At 56.6% G+C, this 7,046-nt stretch overlaps 2 long non-coding RNA genes across 2 annotated transcripts; one reads left to right on the top strand and one right to left on the bottom strand.

Annotated features, from left to right (window-relative positions):
- Positions 1–653: 653 nt before the first annotated feature.
- LOC121657710 lies at positions 654–3,910 on the bottom strand. Its single transcript, XR_006013698.1, has 2 exons — positions 3,829–3,910; positions 654–3,023 (listed from the first exon to the last, which is right to left on the bottom strand). It is a non-coding gene; the product is annotated as an uncharacterized LOC121657710 (long non-coding RNA).
- Positions 2,280–4,413, top strand: LOC121657711. The gene is made up of 2 exons (XR_006013699.1): positions 2,280–2,367; positions 3,641–4,413. It is a non-coding gene; the product is annotated as an uncharacterized LOC121657711 (long non-coding RNA).
- Positions 4,414–7,046: the final 2,633 nt, after the last annotated feature.

Below are 7,046 nucleotides of genomic sequence, written 5' to 3'. Positions count from 1 at the left end.
AAACGCCTCCAAGGACATTGAGACCAACCTTTGAAAAGCTGCAAAAATCCTCCTTTCTCCAGGAAGAGCCACAGGCTCCCACGGAGAATTCAGCCAGGTTGCTGAAATAAAGTCAGTGGATATCTGGAGTGCTGTGGTTTAGTTTGGGGGGTTGGTTGGTTGGTTGGTTGTTTTTCCTGCAGGCTGTTCCCCAAATACCATTTTCTGGGAGCAGGAAAAAAACGCTGGGAAAAAAACAAAGGCTGACAGTGGAGCAGCCTGGGCAGGGATAAGAGGGAATTCATTTGCACGTGTTCCATGCAGCCTCAGACACACAAAATCAGCCCCTGGTTACCACTGAGCTTCTGGCAGTGCCAAGAGAATGCCCCTGGCACGTGCTCCCCAGCCCAGGGACAAGGGGACTCCCTGGGACACTCCTGCCCTGGTGACACCATTCCCAGGGGATCGGCTCACCTCCTGCATCCCAGAGGAATGTCCATCCCAGCAGCACAGGGTGGCCCTCTCCTCACCTGTGCCAAACCTTGGCCAAATCCACGATCCAAGAGCTGAACCACGACCCTGCAGCACCAAAGTGCCTCTGGTAGCACCGCCTTGACTCCACGGGGAGCGACACAGTTTCCAAGACTACAAAAAGCAAGGAGTTGGGCAGAAAAATGACTTTTTTCCTCTTTTATTACCGAGAACAAGGAAAACAGCCCATTTTCTGAGCACAGCCTGAATAGGAACAAGTCTGCCTAAATTCCCTGTGAATGGAGATGAAATCCCATCGTGTCAGCTGTTTCCAATGCTGGAAAATCATCTGTTGGATAGGAACTGTTTCAGGCATGCTGAGCGCAGGGCAGGGCTGGGGGAGCAGCTATTAATGCCAGTGGAAGGGGTTCTCAATTAAAAAAAAGCCGATGACAACAGTTTTTAGATCAAAAGGAGCCTTTTCACAGGACATTTTCTTTGCTTGGGCAGAAATATTAATCAATCAGGCTGAGAGGAGCTGCAGCAAAAATCATTTGGTTTGGTACCAGTTTGGGAGTTGGATTTGGCTCGGAGGACACGGGGTGTTAAACACCCATCACTCTTTTAATGAAAACACCCCCGAGAAAGCAAGGAAGCTTCTCCGCAGATGGGAGCTCAGGGTTTTTTCCCCAGGTAATGGATGGCGAAGCACAAATTCCGCTTTGAAAATGGAGCAATTTGTTCAACCCTGGCTGCTCATGACTGGTTTGAAAAATCGAAATAACGAACGGCGCTGTGGAGAGCGTGGCCTTGAAGTGCCCGATTGCACCGGGGCTTCGGTGGCTTCCGTCCGTCCGCGGCCTTCTGCCTCTGCGTGAATCCCACCTGCCCTCACATCTAGGACAGAGATCTCACCAGGAGGTCGGGATCTGGGGAGCCTTCTGCTCCCAGAAGCAGCTCATCCCCACAGAGATGGTCCATCCCTGCCCAGCAGCTGCACCATTTACACGTCACCCATGGGCTGGCCCTGCGGATGCAGCATTCCCGTGCAGGGAGGCAGTGCTGGGGCTGACCGAGAGCTGGCTCTGCTTTGTCCTTGCTCTCATTGTGCTTTTCGGCCTCCCTCAGGGTGGCTAGAAGTGGCTGCAGGTTGGGTTTCCAAGGTTTCCACATGCTGGATCACCACATGGAAAAACCCCACCAGAGCAGGGGGAAAACATCGGGCAGGAAACGCCGTGGCTCCGACTCGCATCTCAGCGGGCTCGAGGATGTGGCTTGTTCAGGAAAATCACACTGCTGGCTTCAGCATCCGGCCCATGTCCACATCCCCACTAAGGGGGGCCTCCAAGGGTGCCACCGGATGGGTCCCCAGGCCAGCCATCCTGTGGTTATTGGGAGAACCAAACCAGCATCTCATTGCTGGGTCCCACTTGCCAAATCTTCTCCCGTGCCGCACTGGGAGCACTGGGTTTTGTCCCGCTGCCCTGCTTTGCCACCCAGCACTGTCACTGCACCAGCTGGGCTGAGTCCTGACCACAGTGCTGGGCACAGGCAGGAGAAATCAGAGAAAAGCCCTGCAATGATGAAGAGTTTTCTCTTAGTTTTCCGCCAAATTTCCAAGGAAGATGCAGCAGGAGGGGGGAAAATCAGGGGGGAATTTTCCAAGCTAGAAAATAACAGAGACCCCAATGTTTCGGTGCCTTCTCCATGGGAGAGTCTGGTGGTTGAGGTCTCTGCGATGGCCAACGAGCAAACCAAGGCAAGGCAGTCCTGTGGTGTGACCCTGAGCCAACACCTCCAGCCTCGCGTCCTCCGAGGGCGTTTCTGCTCCCGCACATCGGACTGGAGACAAACCTGCCCCTGGAGAAGCCCTTTCAGAGATGCCTCGAGGCAGAAGAGGACACAGATCCAGCACGGGTGAGAGAATCTTCTGATTTAACTCATTTAGCTCCAGGAGATGGGGTGACAATTCCTGTTCCCACCCTTCCAAACCCAACCTTGGCGTCACATTGCCCCTTTTCCCCACAGCAAAGCACCAAACCCGCCCCGCACGGAGCACACCCAGCCCCCAAACCCCCCCAGAGGGGCACGGGGTGGCTCGAGCAGCACAGCCCACACCCAACCACCTTTACCAGCATTTCACACCCACGCCCACGCCTCTGCTTCCGCCCCAACATCCCAGCGGGAAGGGATTGGGATTTACAGCCACCACCCTCCTCCTGGTGCCATCCCATGGTCGACCCCCTGCTCCCGCTCTCTACCTGCTGCCTTTTTAAAATTTTATTTTATTTTATTTTATCTTATTGTCATTATTTTTTGCAAGGAAAACGGGTTGCCCTGGAGCTGGGTCTCCATGGAAACTTGGGTTTTTCAGACACTCAATGGAAAACGCTGGCACGGAGACGCTTGTGCAGGAATACTGATTCAGCCCCAGCGTCTGTAACACTGACTGCATTTTAATCCCGCTCCGCTACCCGGAGAGCTAAAAATACCCTGTGAGCTGTCGCCTCCTGAACTCGAGTAAACAGCTTAAAGCAACACGGTGCTGCCGGAGCAGAAATTCCATGAATCAGCTGAAAAAAAAAAAAAAAAGAAAAAGGGATGGGGGAGGTAACGGTGGGGTCTCAGCCCTCGAGGAGCACCAGCTTGGTGGGGGAGAGCAAATCCCCACTCCAGGGATAGAGAAGGAGCAGCTGGAGGCAGCAGACGGGTCCTTGGGGCTGTGTTGCACCTCTCCGAGATGCCCTTTTCCCAGTGTAAAAGCAGGAAAACAAGGTTTTCCCTGGCCCCCAGCTGGCTGGGAGGAGCGCTGTGTTCTCTGCCGTGCCAAGCTCAACGCGTGGCACTGACATGGGCTGGGCAGGAGCCAGCTGTCCCCACCGAGGGGGCTGGGGACAATTGAGGGAGGGGTGACCTTGCTGGCACGGTGTTCTTCCTTCTCCCTCCGATCACCTCTCCGAGAAAAAGACCCTGAGGTCCAGCAGAAGGGGCACTGGGGCCGTGGGCACTGCCAGCCCCTCGCCGTGCCCACAGCCCTGTGCCAGCCCAGCCCTCCCGGGGCCGTAATAAGCAAATAAAGTCCAGCTCTCCCCTCCCAATTAGCTGGGACTGTCCTCAGCTGACTCCCAGAGCTGCTTTTTGCAGAATACACAAACACCTCCTTAATTTCTCTCTTTTTTTTTTTTTAAAGACATTCTCCCCGCAGCTCAGCACTCCCCGGGAGGGAACACCCAGATGGGGAAACTGAGGCACGAGCCTGCTTGCTCAAGACCTCGCGGCAAGCTGGGAGTGAATCCAGGCTTCCCAGGTCTCCCCAGCTGTGCCCGGAGCCGGGATCAGGCATTGCCCTGCAACATCCCATCCAGGAAATTCTCCTACCTTCATTAGTGCCGGCTCCTAATTAAAAGGCTCTCAAAAGCCCACGGCAAGGATGTGAACCCGCATCCAGGTGGCTTTGTGGAGGTTCCAGCAGCTGGATGGAGAGCTGGGATTGATTTTTCTAGGGAAACTCTGCATTTATACATTTGTTTTTCTTCCCGCTGGGGGGGAACAGGCGGCGTTCTGGGGATGCTGCTTTGAGCCTTTATTTCTACCAGGATCTAGAGAAGCAGGGAAAATGCCACCCCCAGCTCACAGTCAGACGATTCAGGGTGGGTGATAAATGGGGTTCTGCAGTGGAAAATTCCCCCCTGCCCTGTTCAGTGTGGGCAAAGCCTGTTTCCCAGTAAAACCATTCCAGGGCTCAGCCATTCCCAGCACCCCAGGAACCCCTTCTGAGCCTCTCCCTGGCTTATCTGGCATTTCAACACATCTTACAATACTGCAAAGCGGGGATGAGGGAAAAAAAGAAACGTTTTAGGTCCGTGTTTGTGGGTTCTAAGATCTCCCTCCAGCAGGGATGGGATTAAGGCCATTGGCTCTGAGTAGCCAGAGCAGTAAAATCTGTGCGTGGCTAAGCTGCAAGGCTTGCTCGTTTCTTGATGATAAAGAGACTCTGTTTGGGGCTTGAGTTATTTATTGGACTGCATCTCATTAGAAGAGTGGGCACTGGGCACACTGAACACCCCCAGCCCTTCCCCTCCACGCTGAAATCCTCTGCTCCAGCACTGAACTGGGGAGCCAGGAGCAGCCCTGGGGAGGGGACGTGCAGGGCCGTGGCAGTCAGGGAACACTGCCGAGTTCAGCGGCTGCAAATCTCCGTGTGATCAGGGTGGGATCAGGGTGGGATCAGGGGGATTCAGCCCCCAGCCCCACGCTCGGCTCAGCACCTGTGCGTGGAGCAGCGTTTGCCAGGCAGATCCGTGCTGGGACAGAGCCAGCTCCCGCTGCAGCAGCACCCACAGGGTGCCCTGGCTCGGGGGGAAAGCCCCTCTGGCAGCTCAGACCTGGCCCCTCGGTTCTCCCTGCAGCTCCTTTCCCAGCCACCCCCTCCCAGCAGGTACTTTCCTAGATTAAAAACCCTGCTCTCATCCCTTGGTGTGGTGCCCCAGAGCCTTGCGCTTGTTTTTATTGACAGCCCCATCTTTTGTTGATTAAAATTCCTTTAAGTGCACCTGGTGGCTGATCCCACTCCCGAGCCAGGGATGCTGTCACTGTCCCCTCCTCCATCGGGCCTTGCTGCCCAGGCTCCCTCCCAGCCGCGTGTCCCCAGGTGCTCCACGTGTCTCCTTGGCTTCAAAAATAAAGGAAAGGAAACAAAAATGCTCCAGGATGATGGGGAAAAGGGTGATTTTTGTTTGGGAAGAGAAAGGGACTGGTGTCAGGGCATGCCAGGCTCTGTCCTCATCCCTTGTTTCCCTTCTCCCACTTGGCTGGATTTGCACCTAGAGGGATGCAGAGCCAAGGAACACGGGCCAGGAGCCGAGTCGTGCCAAAAGCACCGAATCCAAGTCTTGCGGCTCCAAACAAGCAGTGGCACTGACAAAATCCCTGCCAGCCCCGGGCTGGGGCTGCCGGAGCTGGGCTTGGCTGGGATCGCCCACCGGTGAGGATGATCTGCTCTGTGGGGATGTGGGAATGCCAGGAGCATCCCACTGCCCAGTGAGGGGGCGGATGCCTGGGTCCAGAAATGGGTTGGATTCCCCGTGGGGACTGGAAGACAAAATCGACCTTTCTGCTGCCCTTTGGGATTTCTGCTCCCTCCAGGAACTGTTGCTCTTCCACACCTGATCCTGGTGTTCCCCCAAGAGGGTTTGGGATCACCTGGGGTCCGGCCTCCCCCAGCTCCATTCCCCCACCCGCCACAACATTCCTGTGTCTCCATGATCTGTTGGGAAGCTGGGTTTCCCATGGCTTTGCCCAGCAGGAGCTCGGGAATCCCTGCACGGGCTGGGGGTTGGGATGGGCTCCAGCCCCTCCTGCATTCCCACACCCCCACGGGGTCCTGGGCTGAAGGACCTTACCTGGCTCGTGGATCTCATCACCTTTGTGCAGCTTCAGAGAGGTTTGGCCATTCATCGTCCCCTGCCCCCCAGATTTAGGCTGGGGCCACGATTCTCAGCCTGCAGCCCCAGGGTCAGGCGTGGAGGGATTTTGCTCTCTCCCAAAGCAGAAGGAGGAAGGGGAGGGGCCCATGGGGTCTGTGCACACCCATTCCATCCCTGAGTCACCCGTTTGTTCCTCCTGGCTAATTTTTTGCCCAGGGATCAGAGAGGAACAGGTTGCAAATGGAATGGTGATGGGAAGAGGCTTTGTCCAGGCTGGAGCAGCGACCTCATCCTACTGTTGGGGTTCATCTCCAGCCGCTTCTGTCCCAACCACCCACAGCATGACCACCCTGCCCCCACACCCGCTCCCACGGGGCTGGGCTGTCCCTGTCCCCTCGAGGTCACCCGGGGGCAGGTCCTGAGCTCTCCTGAGATGTTCCGAGCGCTCGCGGTCCCCGACAGGACCCCAGGGGATGCAGGGGCTCAGCACCCCCTGACCGACCCTCCCTGATCAGCCAGCCCCGGCACCCAGCATCGATCTGTGATCGATCCGTGATCGATCCGTGCCCACGGCCACGTCGGAGCAGGGCCCGGCAGGAGGACTCCGACTCCGAGGACTCTGCAGCCGCAGCGGGAAGCGAAGCCTCTTGGAGGAAGGCTCTCTCTGTAATTGCTCTTTGGCCCCTGGCCACCAACTGCTCACATTTGGGAATGTTTTCTTTCCAGTCTCACGGCCGCTTTTCAGTTCCCTCCCTGGTTTTACCCATCTCAGCCTCTTCCCACGCCACCACTCCCAAATGAAAGACCTCAGGGTGTCAAAGGTAGAGCCCCAAATTTCCAGACAAGGTGTCAGGTGCAGCCCCCCCAGGTCATGGCAGCGGTGATTCGGAGCACCCGGAGCTGTGCCAGAACTCTGCAGTTCTCCAACGGCTCCTGCTGGGCCTGGCAGGGTACAGCCCCAAAAGGGTGTGAAATATTCCCCAAAAGGATGTGAAATACTCACCATGGAGTCAGCAGGACCGGCCCGTTCACCCCATCCTGGTGTTCCCTCTGAGAGCCGAGGATGGCCCTGCGGTGATCCAGCAGCGCTGGTGGGTGATGGCCGGGCTGGGCAGAGCCTGTGTCAGCTCTGCGGGGCCTTTCCCCCACCAAAGGGCTCACGTGGGTGAT

Source organism: Corvus kubaryi, unplaced genomic scaffold, assembly GCF_017639235.1.
Source record: "Corvus kubaryi isolate FWS band 111438036 unplaced genomic scaffold, C.kubaryi_AGA036_p1.0 split1-37355, whole genome shotgun sequence".
NCBI classification, from domain to species: Eukaryota; Metazoa; Chordata; class Aves; order Passeriformes; family Corvidae; genus Corvus; species Corvus kubaryi.
Note: the sequence above shows the minus strand (reverse complement) of the source record. Positions and strands in the feature narration are given on the sequence as shown.